Consider the following 19,545-nt stretch of genomic DNA (forward strand, 5'->3'; position numbering starts at 1 on the left):
CCTTTTCAGCTATCAGCTCCTAGCTTATAGCTTTTCAGCTAGGTTTGCCAAACAGAGCCGTAAATTTATTTATTTATATTTATGTAACAATACGTCAACACTATCTTTTGATGGTAGGAGTCTAGACTCGTCTCTCTGAACCTCTATCCAACAACAACCTAGCTATGCGATTGGTTCCATACTTCAATTGCTATAGAAGTGTATTGGTGATTTTGTACATAAATAAGTAATAATGGATTGAACTATAACGTGGATGTGTGCTTCACAATGACGCAGAATAATAATTTCTCCAATAGTACAAACATAATTTGGCATCCCACTTTATTGGTAGAGTGGATCCAATTAAGATCTTATATTATAAATCCCAACTATGAGTTTGAGTTTTAAACCCATTATTCTTTGATGAGGTTATCACTGCTGGAAATTTTGCTATTTCCGTCCAACAAAAATTGGACGGAAAATGGAGATTATTGGTTATAAAACGGGTTTCCGTCCAAAATGAGACCTCAAAAAAATGAATATCAGTAATTTCGTCCAACATCAGATGTCGGTTGGAAGTTACGTCCAACAGGTCAAAGTTGGACGGAAAATCTTGATAGTAACCCACCATTTTTAGGATGAGAATTTCCGTCCAACTTTGACCCGTTGGACGGAAATTCTGGATGACAATCCACTATTTTAGGATGCATGGAAACTTCCGTTCAACTTTTACCCGTTGGACAGAAATTCTGACCAACAGGTTGGTCAACAATTGTGACTAATTTTGACCCGTTGGACGGAAAATCCGGATGGTAACCCACATTTTAAAATGACAATTTCCATCCAACTTTGAACCGTTGGACGGAAATTGTGACCAGCAGGTTGGCCAGAATTTGTAACCATTGATTTTGACAGGAAAATCTAAATTTATATAAATTATTTTTTTTTATTTTGATCTTGCTATAATTTTTTTTACATGTTGTCAATACATTCTATATCATAAACAAAGTAATGTACACACTATCTAAATTCAAAATGAAAATACTTAAATATCAAAATTATTTACAACCAAAAGATAGTATCATGTGCATAAATATTTAAGCAGTGCACTATTGCCATACACACCCAAAAAAAAAAAAAGTCATAAAAACATCAAGTACTTAATCTTCATCAGAAGCAGCTTGTGTTTCATCATTTAGTGAGCTGGAGTTGTTCAAGTTTAAAGAACTTAACAACTCAGGATTTGCACTGAATTGTGCAAATATAGTACCCATCTTTTCAAGTTCTTCTCTGATAATCTTGTTTTCTTCCCGAAACATTTTGTTTTCTTCCCTCATTTATTGAATTTCTGCCATCAAAGTTGCATTTGAAGATGATGCTCCAGCCTGAGATTTTGATTTCTTTGAAGCTTCAGGAAAATAGTATTCCGTATCTGAGCCAAAGCCATATACGTTCCCTCCCTTCTTTACACCACCGGTGGCCTCCAACCACAGCTCTACATCTGATGCGTCAGTTTGAGTCTATCGCAGTTCATTCATTGTATCCTATAAAGTAAAACAAAGTATTTTTATCTACTAAAATAATTCAATATGACACTTTTAATAGAGGTTATATTACAAAGATTCTTACCACAACTTTTTGAGCTTTTGGACAAACATATGCTCCATCTCCATTCTTCCGTTTATGAGTGTGTTGATACAAGTCTACAATACTTGGATCTTTTCCAAATTTTTCTTTCTATTCAAGAATAATACAACATATTTAGTATAATTTTATAAGATAAGCTATTTAAAAAAAAAAAAAATTCTTCAAACTTACCAATCTTCGGCGATGTTCAATCATAGAAATAGAACCACAACTGTGAAGTGATGCACCTAGTCCTTCAAAATTTAAATTTCTATTAATCTTGTTTTTCTCCGAGAGCTTTTTGAAATCATCACTCTCCCAAATGCGGACCAAGTCATCTAGCACATCATTAGGAATCCACTATGGTTTGATTTTGTTTGCTGTCAAGCCCACACGAACCACTGTCAGATGGTCTATAAGGAGTTTTGCACCTCTTTTCTCAAAGATACGGCGTACAGTATTATCCTCTAGTGGATCTCATCTATAATGTTTCTATAATCATCAAAACTCTAAATTAGCAAAGACAAGTAATGTTTTATTGGACGGAAATAGCGAAATTTCCAGCAGTGTATATTCTTTGTGATTTTTAAGTACAAAAATGTATATATAAAAGTACACAACATTATTATTATTATTATTATTATTATTATTATTATTATTATTATTATTATTATTATTATATATCCACCCAAAACAAATAAATATAAAAATATTTGAAGCCAACATATTTGATTTTTAGTTCTCGATTAACAAATAAAGAATTGTAGGATTGCATATACTATAACCACCATATATATTTGATGTTAACATAGGAACTGAATAAGGTTGTTGTGTGTGATATATATATATATATATATATATATATATATATATATATATATATATATATATATATATATATATATATATATATATATATATATATATATATATATATATATATATATATATATATATATATATATATATTTATTTATTTATTTATTTATTTATTTATTTATGATAAAACTAGCCAATTGGGTCATAACGTGCGTTCAATGTATGTGTGTTTAAAGGGTATATTGTAAGATGATTTATTTATTGTTTAATATGATAAATATGAACTAATATATACATCTAATTATACATGTTTAAAGAACATCTCATGGCTTGACAAAAAAAATAAAATACAAATTTAAAACTTGGAACAACAATATAGAACAAAGACACAAGCTGTCTAACATTTGCATCATTTATTTCAATGAGTGATGATTATTGGAGCGATTGAAAATGAGATTTCAATATAAGTTTTTTTAAAATATAAAAAAAAAAAAAAAAAAAAAAACCATTGACATGTTATTTTCTTTTTCTAAAATCACTACTTAATGGCCGCCAACGCTATGTGTTATTTTATTTAATGCTATTAACTCTATTATAATGCACAAATAGTGCATAGCGCCACGGCCGCCACCTCTCATGTAGGAGTTCAACTTGGTATCATTGGACCACAAGGTCCTTGAATGGGTAGGCTACGTGTTATTGTTTTTATAAGTTTTGAAAAGAAAAAAAAACTCTTTATTCTAATTAATTAGTTATTTGTAAACTGATCAACCTCATTACAAGTTAAAGATTTACTTAGCTCAAAAGTTCAGTAGGCAATATTTGGGAGAAGGGACCAAAGTTTGAACCTCGGTTATGGAGATTATGTCACCGTGATTTACATCCTTTCAAATGCTCTGTCAAGTCGGGATTGAGGATTCAATCATTTTTGAGAAAAATAAAGATTGGTGTAACAGTTAAATTTAAAAAAGAAAAAAAAAACAAAAAAAACAAAAAAAACAAAAAAAACAAAACAAACATATCAATAAATAAATATTATTAATGAATGATAGACTGATAGTTGTATGTGAATGTACAACATGATTTGACTTTTTGAGTTTTACATCCCCCTTACGTTTAATGAGTTGAAAAAATTATTTTCAAATCATTAAAATTCAAGATTGACATGTGATACATAAAGCTATGTATTTAAAATTGAACAATCAATATATAATGAGAGCAAAGTTGTACCAAACCAACATAGGATATTTCAAAATATTTTTTTAAAAATTTTTAAATTGAACTCTTTGAAATCCTAAGTAGAATATCTGTGATCTTATAGTGTAGTCTAGAAAATAAAAAGTACAATTCCAATGTACTGTTTGGTCACCTCTTGTTAGGAAGTCCAAATCCATATGTCATATTTGTCACCTTGATGAAGGCATGCACAATCTTATATAGTTTTGAAACCTTAATTCACACCACCAAACAGTCAAGCATATAATTAAGTATACTAAGAATATGGGGCAATTCTTGTTGGAGCTGTCTATTGATATTCTTGGTTTGAAGTAATTCTTTGTAACTGTAAATTTTTCTATAAATCAAAGTATACTAAAAATATGCTTAATTCTTCTTGTTCGGCGGGGCGTGTTCATGTTTATCTTCTTCGATGAAACTGGTATGCAGAGGGTACTCGATGAAGGGCCGTGGTCGTTTGATAATAACACTCTGGTGTGCTGGCAGGTTAAGGCGGGGATTCGGCTGGCGGAGGTTGAGCTCACCTCTGTGGACATGTGGGTACAATTGTATGATTTACCGTTGGGTTATACTTCGAATGTGGTTCTTGAGCAGGCGGCCAATTTTATTGGTTCGTTTGTTAAAGTGGATGATCGCTATGCTGGGGCATCATGGAAAACGTTTCACCGAGTCTGAGTTTCGATCCCGGTTTACAAACCCTAAAACGAAGGATGAAACTTATTAAAAGAGATAAGACAAGCTGCTAGGTAAGTTTTCGGTACGAGCGACTACATAGCTTCTGTTTCTATTGTGGTTTATTGGGGCATTCATATAAGTTTTGTAAGCTAGCAAGAAAGTCAGGGTTAACGCCGGGTCAATTCCCTTACACGGCTAACTTAAAGGCTGGGGGAGGTAGTCGGGGACCGCGACAAGTTAGGGAGCCGTGGTTAATTCCTTTGGAGGGGAAGGGGAGGGGTGCAGTGGGTTTGGACGGGAAGGTGGCGGTGACGGGTTCTAGGAGGGGGGAGGCAGTGCAGCCGGGAAGAGGGAGGGATGGTGAGGGGGCGGCGGCGGTGGCAGTTTCGAAGAGGAGGAGGGAGGCGGATGGGGAGGTTGGACATTCGGGGGTGGATATGGGTGATGTGATAATGACAGAGGTGCCAAAAAATGGGTTTACAGCGGGTCCTGTTGTTCAGGCCCGCCCTTCATCATGAGTACGATAAGCTGGAACTGTCGTGGCTTGGGCAATCCACGGACAGTTCGAGAAATAGTGGACCTGGTGTCCCGAAAGAAGCCCGATTTCGTCTACTTAATGGAAACAAAAGTAGGACGAATACATGCAGAGAGACTACGTGTTAAGATTGGATTTGAAGGCTTGTTCTATGTGGACAGTGTAGGTGTGGGGGGTGGCTTGGCACTATTATGGAGGAGGAATAATACTGCTAGGCTATTGAGTTTTTCAAAAAAAAAAAACATGTGGATGTGGAGGTTGCTATAAGGGAGGAGATATGGCATATGACGTGTTTTTATGGGTACCCACAGAGGAGTAGGCGGAGGGAGGCCTGACAATTGTTGAGTGGATTGAAGGATAGGTTTACACTACCATGGGTTGTATTGGGAGGCTTCAATGATCTTCTGTATCAGCAGGAAAAGAATGGGGGAAATCCACATCCGGATGGCCTACTAAGAGGTTTTGGGGAAACGGTTGATAACTGTGGCTTAATCCAACTACCGATGAGAGGGCATCAGTTTACATGGGAGAGAGGGGAAGGTACGGATGGGTGGATAGAGGAGAGATTGGATAAGGTGCTGGTAACGGCGCGATGGACTGATATGCACGGTGGGGCTTGGGTTGAGAATATCCAAACTCGTAACTCAGATCATTCGGCTCTCTTTCTAAACACTAATATAACGACGGTGCACAGACAATGGGGGCCGAGGGGTTTCCGTTTCGAAATGGCCTAGGTCCATGATGATGGTTGCAGGGAGGTGGTGGAGACTGCCTGGCAGGATGGTAGGGACAGGGGATTGCTGAATTGTCAGCAATATTGTGGTGGTAGGCTCATGCGATGGGGCGGGGAGCACTGGTATAAATTTGGTGACTGTATGAAACAATTGAGAAAGGAATAGGATGCGCTACGACACTGGCGGGATTCAGCTGCATTAGCTGAGTTTTGGCGGCTGGAGGAGATGCTTGGCTAGGTGGAGGTTCTGGAGGATGTGTTTTGGAGGCAGCGAACTAAGCAGCACTGGCTCCGTGGTGCAGACGCCAACACAAAATTTTATCACAGGTATGCCTAAACGAAAGAATTATATTCCTAGATTAAAGAATGAAGTTGGTGATTGGGTGGAGGGGGAAAATATGAAGAGGGTTATTTTGGATTACTATGCAGCTATTTTTACCTCTTCTGACTCTGTGTGTGAGGATCCCATGTTTGATGATTTTACTCCCCGTGTGACTCATTATCAAAATATTGCTTTGTTACGACCCTTTGTTTCAGAAGAGGTCAAGAGTGCTTTATTTGCAATGTTTCATGACAAGGCACCAGGACCGGATCGTATGAACCCGGGCTTCTACCAACAGTTTTGGGATATAGTTGGGGGCGATGTGTCTGATTTAATTATGGATTGCTTGAATTCTGGTACATTCCCTGAGGGTTTAAATGATACTAATGTGATTTTAATTCCTAAGAAGAATGTACCTGAGACGGTAGCTGATATGAGGCCAATTGCTCTAAGTAATGTGTTATATAGAATTATGGCTAAAGTAATAGCCAATAGAATGAAACCTCTTATGGGGGACCTAATCTCGGAATCCCAGAGTGCTTTTATTCCTGGAAGGCTTATTACTGATAATATTCTTATAGCTACGGAGGTGGACCATTATTTAAATAGGAAACAGTGTGGTCTAACAGGGTGGGGGGCTTTGAAATTAGATATGGCAAAGGCTTATGATCGAATGGAGTGGAAATTCCTGCGAAGAATGCTGGAAGTTATGGGGTTTGATGATCGTTGGATTAATATGATAATGCATTGTGTTACTACATTTCAGTATAATATTTTGGTAAATGGTGTTAATAGTGGCATGTTAATACCGACCCGGGGTCTCAGACAAGGAGATCCACTCTCCCCATATTTATTCATTATTTGTGCAGAGGGGTTGTCTATGCTATTGCAGAGGGCTCAGATGACTAGCTCTATACATGGTTGTAGGGTGGCTAGAGGGGCCCCCCGATATCACACCTATTTTTTTGCAGATGATAGCATGTTGTTCTTTAAAGCGAATAATCAGGAGGCAAGCGTGATAAAGCAATGTTTGGGGCGTTATGAAGAGTTGTCCAGACAGAAGGTGAATTATCATAAATCTAATATCTGGTTTAGTAAGAACACCAGGGAGGAGGACAGGGAAATGGTGGCAGCGTGTTTGCAAGTGGACCAGGCGCCCAACTTTGGGAAATACCTGGGGCTACCCTCTTTTATTGGAAGAAATAAGAGAGCGCTATTTTCTTATATTGAGGATAAAATCAAACAAATGATTGGTTCGTGGAACAAGAAATTACTTTCACAAGCAGGTAAGGAAGTTTTGTTGAAAAGTGTAGCACAATCAATGCCTACATTTTCAATTAGTGTTTTCTTACTTCCTGACACAGTTTGCTTATCAATCCAAAGAACTATGAACAGATATTGGTGGGGTAATGGTGTGGAAAGTGGAATTCACTGGAAAGCATGTGATAAGTTATGTATCCCTAAAAAGTTTGGTAGTTTGGGCTTTAAGGATCTCAGAGGCTTTAATTTGGCTATGTTTGGAAAACAAGCATGGCGTTTCCTCACAAACCCCAGCTCCCTGGTTGCAAGAATTTATAAGGCACGATATTTTCCTAGTACCTCCTTTATTGATACTAAGGTAGGTAGTTGCCCGAGTTATTCCTGGAGAAGTATTATGGCAGCACATGATATGATTGTTGCAGGAGTACGAAGAAGGATTGGTGATGGTAAAACAACATTAATCTGGGGATACCCGTGGTTACCAGATGATCCCAGCCCTCTGGTCCAAACAGACATGCCTGAGGAATTGAGAAACGTCAGAGTCGTAAGTTTAATTGATGAGCAGACTAATAATTGGGATCCCCATATTTTATCTGATTCTGAGGATGTCAATCGTATAGTGAAAATCCCCATAAGCCCTGGATACGAGGACTCATGGTATTGGCTCGGGGACCCTAATGGAAATTATACGGTAAAGAATGCCTACAAAAATATTATGGGTGTTTATGAGCATACACCAGGGGAGTTTGATAAATGGACTATTATGTGGAAGATGAGGGTACCCCCAAAATGGAAGACATTTTTGTGGAGGGTAATTTGTGATATCCTTCCTACGACTGCTCATTTAATTATAAAGAGAGTGGAAGTGGATCCTGCATGCCAGATGTGTGGGTTAGCACATGAGGATGTTATGCATGCATTAGTTGTTTGTGATTATTCAAAACTTGTTTGGAATATTTCAAGGCTACCAGTCACAAATATTATTACTAACTCTTTCCCTGCATGGCTAACGGCTGCACTTGCAATATTGACAGAGGAGCAGAGTGGAGTCTTGGTAGCATTGCTATACCAAATATGGTAGAGCCGCAACTCAGCCGTATGGGAAGGAGCACTCCCTCACCCCGCCGGCACATGGAGGAAAGCAACCACGGCCTTGAGCTCATTCCGGCAAGCCAACCACCGACACCCACTTCCTGTACCGAATGCACCGGAGATTGGCAGACATGGCAGGCCAAGATGTTTTGTAGATGTCGGCTACTGGCAGGCTACGGGAGAGGCCACCTTCGGTATAGTACTGCTCTCGCCGGACGGATCCTTTTTGGCGGCACGAAATGGAAGGCTACCGGCTTGTTTCTCACCATTTATGGCGGAGGCCCTAGCTTGTAAAGAGGCTCTATCCTGGCTGCTGGAGAGAAATACAACGGCGGTGGATCTACTCACGGGTTGCACACAACTTCGAAATGCTATACGCCTGGAGTCAACGATTATAATGTCGTATGTTAGGGGGTCGTAGTGGACGAATGTAGGTCTTTAATGGCTTCTTTTACTTATTGCTCATTAAGTTATGTTACTAGGCATGTTAATTCACATACACATGTTTTAGCTTCTTTAGCCTTCTCTCCTGACTCGATTGCAGCTTTGATTCATTAATACAATCGTTTATTGGTTGGTTTTCAAAAAAAATATGCTTAATTCATGGGTTAAGTTATCATGTTAGAAAAATGAATTTATAACCTATTAACTATATTAAATTTGATTTATTTCTTAAACAGATTGTAATAAATAATTTTAAAAAATATAAATTGTTTATAGTGGTTTAATAATTTATAAAAAGTATACATAAAAAAACTTAAATTTATGTTGTTAAATATGTTAAATTGTTAATTGGGAATAGCAAAAATTCTAAATGATGTTTTTTTTTTAATGATAATGATAATGATAATGATAATAATAATAATAATAATAAAAGATCTTACAATAAGCAGTCGTTATATTATAGACCGCGGTGCATGGTCAAAAACGGCGCCGTTTCTTTAAGTAAAGGAACGGCCCGCCGTTAGAGTTAACGGAGTCCGCTTGTTTGGTGTATTAAACACCAACTGGCACTATAGTATATCTAAACCGACACTGCAGTTATATCAAAATGATACTGTAGTTATAGTGAAATGAAACTGCAGTGTATATAAAATGAAACTAAATAACATTTCACATATTTGAGTGTATATTGTACAATGAAGCTGTAATTATATCAAAATGATCATGTAGTTGTGTTTTAATGAAACTATAGTGTATATAAAATAAAATTAAATAACATTTTCACATATTTGAGTCTATAAATATCAAATGAAACTATAGTTATATCGAAATGAAACTGTAGTTGTGTTGAACTGAAACTGCAGTGTATACAAAATAACACTGAATAACAGAGTTACTTTTTGCAGAAGGGTGCGAAACGGCGGAAACTGACACTGTTTATTTTCATTTAAAAAAAAGACACGCGGTGCATAATATAATTTGCCTACAATAAGTGGGAAGACTAGTATCTTACAATAAGTGGGAAGACCAGCCCAAGGCCCATCACGGGTAGCCTATCAGGCCCAATTGTTACCAATATAAGCTGGGCCGTTTCTAACTAATCGTTATGCTGTGGAGCCGTACCTACCTTGCAAGGTTTGCACAGTTTCAAACGACGCCATTTTCATGTTGTTAAGTAATAGTGTTGTTAATAGCACCGTTATCCTCCATAATTTTTATACTGTAGATTCATAATTTCTATACTGTAGATTCATAAAATCTATACTGTAAATTCATAGAATCTATACTGTAGATTTATAATTTCTAAACCGCAGATTCATAATTTAAATACAATAGATTCATAATTTCTATACTGCAGATTTATAATAGTAATAATTTAGCCGGATAGGCCAACAGTGATGGGCCTTGGGCCGGTCCACTTCCCACTTACTGTAACATTATTATTATTATTATTATTATTATTATTATTATTATTATTATTATTATTATTATTATTATTATTATTATTATTATTATTATTATTATTTTTAAAAAATATCATTTAGTATTTTTGCAATTCCTAATAAACAATTTAACATATTTAACAACATAATTTTTTTTTTTTAATACTACTAACTCTATTATAATGTAATATCTGTTCATATTTAACAACATAATTTTTTTTTTAAATAAATTATTAAACCATCATAAACAAAATATATATATATATATATATATATATATATATATATATATATATATATATATATATATATATATATATTTTTAAATACTTTTATTTATTAAAATCTCTTTAAGAAATAAATCAAATTTAATATAGTTAATAGGTTATAAATTCATATTTCTAACATGATGACTTAACCCATGAATCAAGCATATTTTTAGTATACTTGCAGTTGCAAAGAATTTTTAGTCCCATAAAAAATTGCAGTTACAAAGAATTACTTCAAATCAAGAATGTCAATAGACAGCACCAACAAGAATTGTTCCATATTCTTAGTATACTTTTTTAAAAAATGTTGAATCCCCAACCCCCAATGACCCGACATAGTATTTGGGAGGATGTAAATCATGGACTCAATGGCTCGGCTCAACAGATAGGGTCAAATACCGGTGCACACAAGGGTCCTGTCGAGGTTCGAACCTTGGTCTCTTCTCCTAAATACGACATATTTACTGAATCAATGAGCTAAGTCCATGCGAGCAAGGATGGAGCCAAAGGGGGGCAAGGGGGGCAGCTTCCCCCCTCACCCCACCCCCACCCCCACCCCATATATAACATTTGTATGTATATATGTATATATATAGTACAAGTTTTAGTATTAGTATAAAAAACAGATGAATAATAACAAAAAGTGAGTTAGATTAGTTAGCAAAGCATGTGTTTAGGTATAATGAAGGTCATGGGTTCAAATCTTGGTATGGACATATTTTCACAGTTTTTTTTTTTTTTTTTTTTTTTTTTTTTTTTTTTTTTTTTGCTTCAACACAATCATGTTTTTAATAGTTTTTTTTTAATATTTAATACACACACACACCCACATATATAACATTCTTTTATATTAATAATGAGATGTGTAATTTATAATGTGTTTTTTTATTTAAATTATTTTATTAAATTTCGATGGGTTTTATTTTTTACTCATATCCAACAATATTTATACCTATATTTCTTAGATATTTTTTTTTCAAATTATCTCTTTTATTTTAACGTTTCGCCTTCACTGAAAAAAATTTCTGGATTCGTCTGTGCTTCTTTGCCCTCCCTCAACAGAATTCCTGGCTCCGTCCCTGCATGCGAGCATATTCTTAGTATATACTTAATTATATACTTGACTGTTTGGTGGTGTGAATTAAGGTTTCGAAACTATATAAGATTGTGCATGTCTTCATCAAGGTGAGGAATATGACATATGGATTTGGACTTCCTAACAAGAGGTGACCAAACAGTACATTATATTGTACTTGTACTTCACAGATATTCTACTTAGGAATTCAAAGAGTTCAACTTAAAATTTTTTTAAAAATATTTTGAAATATCCTATGTTGGTTTGGTACAACTTTGCTCTCATTATATCTTGATTGTTCAATTTTAAATAAATAGCTTTATGTATCACATGTCAATCTTGAATTTTAATGATTTGAAAATAATTTTTTTCAACTCATTAACGTAAGGGGGATGTAAAACTCAAAAAGTCAAATCATGTTGTACATTCACATACAATTATCATTCACTAAGGACATTCTCAATAGTTGGGAAGTTTACCCCTAATTTTTGTAGGCCCCAACATTCACATCATCATTCACTATCTCACTCAGTCACAAAATCTCTTCTTTCCATTAGTTTTAAATTTTTTCCCAACTTTTTGTGGACCTACCATTTATCTCCATATTTTAATTATTTCTTTATTATTTGATTTAAAAATTTATAATTTTAGAGGTAAACATGGGCGTTTGGTTGGAGGGATTTTAAATTCCCTTCCCACTTAATTCCCACCCAATTTCAAAGGCCATTAAATTCCGTAGTTTGGTTGGAGGGAATTGCAATTCCATGGAATTGTAATTCCCCCATTTTCATGGAATTAAAATCCCATGTCCCCCCCCCCCCCCCCCCCCTGGTATTTTAATTCCTGGGAAAAAAAGATAGTGATGAGTCAAAATTACCCCTTCCTTTTTTAACCTAAAATAAATGTCTAACAACAATAATGGACATTTTTGACTTTATACTACTTATTCCCTTTCAATTCCCATGTATACCAAACATTGGAATTGAAATTCCCAGTAATTCTATTCCTGTCAACCAAACACTGGAATTTAAATTCCCACTTTATTTCCAGTAATTCAACTCCCATGGAATTACAATTCCTTTCCCACATAATTCCCCCCCTCCAACCAAACGCCCTATATAATACGTAAATTAGCATACGTAAAAATTGCAAGCTTTCATTTCCAAATTTATAATTAAAATAAACATAGTAAGCCTAATTAATTAATACGATAGTTATAAAATGAAAATTAAATAACTAATTGCTTAAAAATTAAACTAAAAAGCGGTTAAAAATAAATTCAAACGCATAAAAAATAAAAATACAAAGCGGTTAAATTAATTTCCGTTGTTGTTCCATTTTGGTTATTTGAATTGTTTCCTTCCATTTTTGTATGCAAATTGAGAGTGTTGAATGAATTGAGAGAAATATAAAAATTGAGAGTAGGATGAAAAGTGTTAAAAATTAAGAAAGATGTGTTATTTATAGCAAATAAAATGATAATTATTAACAAAAAAAATAATAAAATAATAATAATAATTTGTGCCGTTGCAAATTGCAACGGCACAGCCACAAATATTGGCAACGGCCGGAAAAATAGGCAACGGCCAGAAACAATTAATTTCAGAGTGGCTGCCACTCTGAAACGCCTTGACGGCACGCGCCCGCCAAGCAGAAGGGTGAGACGCACCTGAGCGTCTCACCTTCATTTGTTATTATTATTATTTTTTAAAAATTCTGACAATTTGTTTGCATTACAGGAGAAAAATGCAGCATAATTTTTGGCTTCTCATTAGTTAAAAAGCAAAGCAAGTAAATTTTACTGTTCTAAAATTTGGGTATGAACCCCCTAATGGAAATGCCCTAATAATATTTATTTATTGATATGTTTTTTTTTTTTTTTTTAGATTTAACTGTTACATGAATCTTTATTAGCTTATAATAATGAGGTTCATCAATTTACAAATAACTAATGGGTCGGCGATTAAGTAGTGATTTTAGTAAAAGAAAATAACATGTCAATTGTTAAAAAAAAAAACAAAAAAAAAACCATATATTGAAATCTCAATTTCAATCTCTCCAACAATCATTACTCGTTAAAAAAAAAAAAAAAAAAAAAAAAAAAAAAAAAAAGAAAAACAAATTTGTAACTTGAAAGAAATGATGCAAAGGTTAGACAGCTTGAGTCTTTGTTCTATATTAATTGTTGTTCCAAGTTTTAAACATGTATAATTAGATGTATATATTAGTTTTCTATTATTTGACGTCGTTTTGTACCATTTTCGCGTGTCTGCTGTTAATCGATTAAAAAAATCATGTTTCGAATGTACAAAATTGTATAATAGAAAACACAGAATTTTATGCCTGAAAACACAGAACTTTTATAACTGAAAATCCCATGTTTCGAATGTACATAATTATATAATAGAAAACACAGAATTTTATAACTGAAAATTCCCATGTTTCGAATGTACAGAATTATATTATAGAAAACACCGAATTTTATACCTGAAAACACAGAATTTTTTTTAAAAGGATAAAATCCCCTGTTTCGAATATACAAAATTTTATACCTGAAAACACAGAATTTTATAACAGAATACAAAACAACGTCATTTTAAAAAGCACGGGACGCACATTACTATGTGCGCCTTGGTGCACGGTATAATGATTGATAAATAAATCATCTTACAATATACCCTTTTTTTTTAAGGGTACAATATACCCTTCGCACCTTATGACCCAATTGGCTAGTTTTCAATCATTATTGGTCAACACATCTTTGTTAACTATACTATCAAATAATGTACATTTAGTATATTAAAAATATACATTATATTCAGAAAAAATACATTATCAAATTGCTAAAAGCACATTATTTTGTATAATGTATATTCAATACACGAATAATGTACTTTTAGTATATTAAAAATGTAACTTTTGTTATAGTCCATACAATAATATATATATATATATATATATATATATATATATATATATATATATATATATATATATATATATATATATAGAAGAGCGCTCATATGCGGCAGGGTCTTATAGTGCGGCGGTGCGGTCAAATTCCAGAATACACCAACAGTGTTAACAATATGCACCAACAGTGTAATAAAAACACACCCCAATGAAATGTAATAAAACATCACAAAATACACCACAGACTCAAAAAAACACACCATATAACTCACCACCCCCAATGGTGTATTTCCGAACAGTGTATGGTGTTTTTACTCACACCTAATGGTGTGTGTTTGGTGATCCAGGGCTCTGTTTACTCTGTTTTGTGTGGTGTATTTCCTAACGTTGATGGTGCATATTTGGTGAACTATTGGTGTTGCCGCACCGTAAGAAATAACCGCACCGTAAGACACTGCCGCACCTGAACCCGCCTCTATATATATATATATATATATATATATATATATATATATATATATATATATATATATATATATATATATATATATATATATATATATATATATATATATATATATATATATATATAGTTAACTTTGGCTGGTTAATCCGATCAGTTCATCGATGGTCGGCAAGTATGATGGTCCTAATGATGATCCTGCATGTATTTCGTGTGTATCTCACCGGCGGATTTAAAAAACCTCGTGAATTGACTTGGGTTACAAGTGTGGTTCTGGCTGTATTGACCGCATCTTTTGGCGTAACTGGTTATTCCTTACCTCGGGACCAAATTGGTTATTGGGCAGTGAAAATTGTAACAGGTATACCCGAAGCTATTCCTGTAATAGGATCACCTTTGGTAGAATTATTGCGCGGGAACGCTAGTGTGGGACAATCTACTTTGACTCGTTTTTATAGTTTACGCACTTTTGTATTGCCACTTCTTACTGCCGTATTTATGTTAATGCACTTTCCAATGATACATAAACAAAGTATTTCTGGGCCTTTGTAGAGAAAATCTTATAAAGATTTGTGATCTATCATTTATCACTTGGGGGAGGAAGAATAGTATTTCATTGCTACAATTATGGATTATTGAAAATAATAAGACATGGGTTTGGATATTTCTCTTTAACTATTCATTGATGTCAAATAAATAAATAATATTTCAAATAAATATGGGGAGTTGTAGGGAATAATTTGCTGCTAGGTTTTATCATAAGAACATATATATATATATATATATATATATATATATATATATATATATATATATAACAACCTTATTTAGTTCTTATGTTAACATCAATTATGAATATATAACTTTATAATTATTAACATATAATTCAGTAATTATGAACACAGAAACGTGTCAGCATAATGATTACGAGAAGACAATGTGGACCTCTTGGTGATTTTAGAATGGCGTGAAGGCTACATTATATGAAGGTCGAATGCAATCATTATTGTGTGGACCATGGTCCACACAAGTTTTGTGAATTATATTTTGTATGTTATAAAATAATGTACATTTAATACAAAAATAATGTAATTTTAGTATATTAATAATGTACATTATATTCAGGGAAAGTACATTATTTGAGTACTGAAAGTACATTATTTGTATATAATGTATATTCAATACATAAATAATGTAAATTTAGTATATTAAAATGTACTTTTATTATGGTCCACAATAACAATCATTATTGTGTGGACCAGTGTGGACCATATTTGGTATACTGTAAAATAATGTACATTCTATACAAAAATAATTTACATTCAATATAAAAATAATGTACATTGTATTCAGGGGATGTACATTATTTTTGTACTGAGTGTATATTATATTATATAATATACATTTACTACAAAAATAATGTAAATTTAGCATATTAAAAATGTACTTTTTGTTATGGTCCACGTAACATTGTGTGGACCATATAATTTGCCACACACTAATTTGCCGGCCGAATGGTCTCTTTGTTTGGCATCAAGACTTTGTCTCTTTATTTTGGTTAATAGGCCAATTGTTGGGCCTTTATTTTGTTAGGGCGTTGGCCCCTTGTGTTTGTAGCTAGGCTTTGTTGGGCCTTTGATTTGATAGGGCTTTGGCCCCTTGTGCTTGTAGCCGGGCTCTTTTGGGCCCTTTTGATGTGTAGGGCTTTGCCCCCTTATCTCTTGCTAAGTTACTTTTGGGCCTTAGCTTCGTAAGGCTTTTTACCTCTGGGTCATTATACTGTGGACCGCGATGGACGTACACCGCGGTCAAAATAACATCGTTTCTTTAAATAAAAAAATGGCGCATTGTTACTGTTAACAGAACACGTATTTTTTTGTGTGTTAATTACCAACTGAAATTACAGTGTATCTAAATTGACACTGCCTCACGTATTATTTTATATATTATCAAATTAAACTGCAGTTATATTAAAATGATACTGTAATTGTGGTGAAATGAAACTGCAGTGCATATAAAAATGAAACTGAATAACATTTCACATATTTGAGTGTATATTGTGCAATGAAGCTGTAGTTATATCGATATGATCATGTAGTTGTGTTTTAATGAAACTATAGTGTATATAAAATAAAATTAAATAACATTTTCACATATTTGAGTGTATAAATATCGAATGAAACTGTAGTTATATCGAAGTGAAACTATAGCTGTGTTGAACTGAAACTGTAGTGTATACAAAATGAAACTGAATAACAGAGTTACTTTTTACAGAACGGTGCAAAAAGGGTGCTGTTTCTTTTCATTAAATAAAACGACATCGTTTTGAAACTCGTTGCATAATCGATTATGCACCGCGGTGCACAATATAATTTGCATTTACCTCTTCTTTTATTCAATAAAAGCAATATGGTTTCTTATATATATATATATATATATATATATATATATATATATATATAGGGTTGCATTCACATGTAAACTCCCTTAAAATACAAATGTGTGGACAAATTACAACCCTTGGATCAGAGACAATGGATGGGTTAGATTTACACGGCTGATTGTGAATAATTAAGGATAAGATTACAAACAAGGGTAATATTGATAATTCAACAGAAGTCTAACTATAGATAATATTTAAAATGGATTTAAAGCATGATTATAGGGATTGTATTTAAAATACAATTGGACTCTTCTTGAAGGAAATTAACAATAGACTACAGCAAACGATCAACAAGATTGAGAAAAGCAATGAAAGAGGTGGAATCTGCTGGTAAGCATTTCGAATTGCGTTTGGTTGTTGTAGCATTTTTTTTTTTTTGCATGCATAGAGTGTAAAGGTTTACCGTATAGTTAAAATGGGGAGGGCGGGGACCTGGGGAAGGAAAAAAAAAAACATTGGTGGGTGTGGTCGAGGTCCTGTGAGAAAACAACTTGTGTGCACCTCTAAAAAGGAAATAATCAGGGTAAGATGCTACTCCATTCAAACTTTTGCTATGGGAAGTGGAAACAAGCGTTGTATATAAAGTGTTTGTGCACCCATTTACTACCATACATGCACACATCTACTATCCCACTATTCCATGTGCATTATCATACAGAAATTTGTGCATTGTTTTTCTATAATGGGGAACCACGTCCAGGGTTCTAGAACTGATGAACATGCGTGCATACGTAGGCATACTTGTGTGCAGACGTTAAATGAAACACTTGGAAGCTCACCTAGTTGCATGCATTATGGGTAGAACTATGAATGTGTGTGTTGTTTTGGTTGACAGGAGAAAAGAAAAATGGAGGTGGCCTCTAGGAATGTGTTATGGACATTTCTCCGGACGTTACAAAGTATTGGACATTACTATGCGATTACAAAATAAAATCATTTGCAGGGTAGCACTTTGAGACAATAGAATAAGGAATTGATTTCTCGAGCCTATCAATTTATTAGCACACCACTCCCTACCCGTTATTATTGACATGTGATGTTGTAGTATTTAGGTGATTTTTTTAATTTTTTTTTTGTTTTTTTTTGTTCTTTTGTTTTGTTTTTTTTTTTTTGTTTTTTGTTTTTTTTTTTTGTTTTTTTTTTTTTTTTTTGTTTTTCGTTTTTTTGTGTGTGTGGGTTTTGGATAGTGTTTGTGGCGACTTGGTGTTATTTAGTTGGTAGGATTCACCAAGGTTTGGGGATGTAGAAGTTTTCGTTTTATTGGTAAGATTCCGTACTTTTAATCATATTTTCGGGTTTGAAATTTTATGGTGTTTGTGTGCATGCGGACTTTAGAGTGTGTGCACTGGATCACTCTCTAATTGGATCGTTATCTCTTTATTATTAGAATTAGATGCAATTGTTAATCACATCATGAATCCAATGTGTTTGTTAATCACACATATTAAAGCATGATACAGGGACCATGATTGCATACATTTATGGGTAACATAATGTGCACACTTATTTGTTAATGAGTGCATACATATATGCTCTCAGTACTTAAACACGAAAGTGGGAGCAGCACTATTCGTTTTTTGATGTTGTTTACTTTGGCATTTACAAATAATGGGTGCACCCTTCCTTCCACATGGGTGCACACACATTTTCAAAAACAAAATTCAAGCACGGTTATTTGGCATTTACAAATGTTGTCATGGGGTGGTGTAGGTGCACATATATTTCTTCTGAGGTGCACAAAAACCCCTATGCGCTGTATAGACATTTCTGCTCCGTAAAAGTGCACGCATGTGATTTGTGAACTGTTGGGCTATTGGCACAACTCTATGATATTGTAGTCCCATAATGGTCTCAGAACATTCATGCAAATTCAACACAAACACAATTGAAAAAAAAAAAAAACATTATGGTTCTATGCAACGAACATGAACTTAGTAAGCGCCTCATCCAAGACAGAAGACGGCACCCTAGTCTTCACCTTAGGAAACTTCCCATCCTCTTTTGAAGTAAGCTCATAGTCATGGGCATTCACCAACGGGTCTTGTTGCAGCCCTGCTAGAAACGCCAAAGGTGGGGAAACAAAATCATCATCACCATCAGAATGCAACCCTCCATCTGGTTCACACACCTTGGACTTCTTACCTGCAACAAATGGACAACCGAAAAGAAAACAACCCACCCCCCCAAACCACAGCATCGGACAATAATGCACAATATCC

At 34.2% G+C, this 19,545-nt stretch overlaps 2 long non-coding RNA genes across 2 annotated transcripts; both read right to left on the reverse strand.

Moving 5' to 3' along the window:
* Positions 1–1,004: 1,004 nt before the first annotated feature.
* LOC109167901 lies at positions 1,005–1,688 on the reverse strand. The gene is made up of 2 exons (XR_002051932.1): positions 1,609–1,688; positions 1,005–1,523 (listed from the first exon to the last, which is right to left on the reverse strand). It is a non-coding gene; the product is annotated as an uncharacterized LOC109167901 (long non-coding RNA).
* Positions 1,689–15,384: 13,696 nt separating this feature from the next.
* On the reverse strand, positions 15,385–19,486 carry LOC109167826. The gene is made up of 3 exons (XR_002051922.1): positions 19,476–19,486; positions 17,595–17,600; positions 15,385–15,626 (listed from the first exon to the last, which is right to left on the reverse strand). It is a non-coding gene; the product is annotated as an uncharacterized LOC109167826 (long non-coding RNA).
* Between the last annotated feature and the right edge of the window lie 59 nt (positions 19,487–19,545).

The sequence above is a fragment of the Ipomoea nil genome, unplaced genomic scaffold (assembly GCF_001879475.1).
Source record: "Ipomoea nil cultivar Tokyo-kokei standard unplaced genomic scaffold, Asagao_1.1 scaffold3170, whole genome shotgun sequence".
Lineage (NCBI taxonomy): Eukaryota > Viridiplantae > Streptophyta > Magnoliopsida > Solanales > Convolvulaceae > Ipomoea > Ipomoea nil.